Source organism: Octodon degus, unplaced genomic scaffold (assembly GCF_000260255.1).
Source record: "Octodon degus isolate 3935 unplaced genomic scaffold, OctDeg1.0 scaffold00036, whole genome shotgun sequence".
Classification (NCBI taxonomy): domain Eukaryota; kingdom Metazoa; phylum Chordata; class Mammalia; order Rodentia; family Octodontidae; genus Octodon; species Octodon degus.
Window position 1 is genome coordinate 16,784,530 of NW_004524612.1, and position 2,019 is coordinate 16,786,548.

Consider the following 2,019-nt stretch of genomic DNA (forward strand, 5'->3'; position numbering starts at 1 on the left):
TGCAAGGGCCTGAGTTCAATCCCTGGTTCCACCAAAATAAAATAAAAATAAATAAACAGAAAGACCTTCATACAAGAAGGCATCCTGAACATCAGGCGGGAAGAAAGAGCAATATAATCAAGGAAATACCGGGAAGCGCAACAGGTCTCCTTCTCTTCTTCAATTTTTAAAATGATATTTGAAGAATAATTATAACACTATTGTGGTCCTAAATACGTGAAAGAAATGTTTAAAATAATGTACTAGAGGGGCCAGGGAGATGGCTCAGTAGAATAAGAGCTTGCCTGGCAAGTGCAAGGGCCTGAGTTCAATCCCCAGTTTCGCAAAAAAAAAAAAAAGAAAGAAAGAAAAGAAAAAAATAAAATAATGTACTAGAAGTGAAATAAAGAAACAGAAAGAACTGAGATTTCTATACACCATTCCAACTGGAAAAATGCCAATGCCAGAAGGTAGGGTGCGGCTGTTGGAGGTCTGTGGCCCGCACTGAAAAGCTGTGTGCAGACACACGTTCAGAGCGCTGCTGAGATGGCAAGTTTTAATTCTAACATATAGCCAAATAATCCACAGGAAGGCAGTTAGAGTGCGCACCTGGAAGTGAAAACAGAAGGAACAGGAGCAGGAGGAGGAGGAGGAGGAGGTGGAGAAGAGTGGGGGGAGGGGAGGAGAAGGAGGAAAAGGAAAAGAAAAAAGAATTAATAAAAGGAGAGGTGCAGGGACAGGAGAGACCAGCAAAGTCCCAACACATCAGTAATTGGATTAAATATAGATGATCCTGATACATTAACTAAAGGGCAGTGCCTGACAGGGTGGGTAATAAGGCCTGACCCTGAGCCAGGTATTGGCACAGAGAGGAAAGGAAGGAAGATTCAACTCTGCTATCTTGAAACTCACTTCGGAGTGGTGCGTCCGGAGGTCCCACAGACCTATTTCTCGCTTCAACAGTGTTTGAACGGAACAGACCCGGGACTCCTTCTTTCATCTTCCCATCCACCTTCCAGGTACAAATTTTGGGAGCATCTTCTCATCTATCTCCTCCTTCCAGGAATGGACAACACCATTCTTTTTTTTTTTTTTTTTTGGTGGAATCCAGACCCTTGCGCTTGTCAGGAAAGCACTTATTCCACTGAGCCATCTCCCCGGCCCCCAACACCAGTCTTTTGTGGGTAGCTCCTTATTGCTGACCAGCCGTGACCTCTCAGATTCCTCAGAGTTATTCCACCGAGGTGGAGGCTGCTGTCAACCGCTTGGTGAACCTGCACCTGCAGGCCTCCTACACCTGCCTCTCTCTGGGCTACTACTTTGACCGAGACGATGTGGCTCTGGAGTGCGTGGGCCATTTCTTCCGTGAGCTGGCCGTGGAGAAATGCGAGGATGCCGAGCATCTCCTGAAGATGCAAAACCGGTGAGGTGGCCATGTACTCTTTCAGGATGTGCAGAAACCATCTAAAGACGAGTAGGGCAAAACCTTGGACGCCATGGAAGGTGCCATGGCCCTGGAGAAGAGCCTGAACCAAGCTCTTCTGGACCTTCATGCCCTGGGCTCTGCCAAGACCGACCCCCATATCTGTGATTTCCTGGAGAACCACTTCCTAGATGAGGAGGTGACGCTCATCAAGAAGACAGCTGACCACCTCACCACCCTCCGCAGGCTGGCAGGCCCCCAGGATATGCTGGGTGAGCACCTCTTTGAAAGGCTCACCCTTAAACACGACTAGGAGGTCAGAGCCTGGCTGTCTCTGAGGGGCTCCTGCATCACCCGGCGTCAGGGCTTCGGCCTAACGCTCTCCCTCCAGCCACTAGGCAGCTTTCTCACCTTTCTGGAGTCCCCTCCCAAATCCTGGACCAAAAGAAAATAAATCCTTTTGCAGCGAAAGAAAGAAAGAAAGAAAGAAAGAAAGAAAGAAAGAAAGAAAGAAAGAAAGAAAGAAAGAAAGAAAATCACTTCAAATATAATAGCATACATTAGGGAGACAAAATGATATTTACACATGTGTGTCTAGTTTATTTCACTTACAAGTA

General features: G+C 46.9%; 1 pseudogene; it reads left to right on the forward strand.

Annotated features, from left to right (window-relative positions):
• Positions 1–1,715, forward strand: part of LOC101559920 — a 16,566-nt pseudogene extending 14,851 nt beyond the window's left edge.
• Positions 1,716–2,019: the final 304 nt, after the last annotated feature.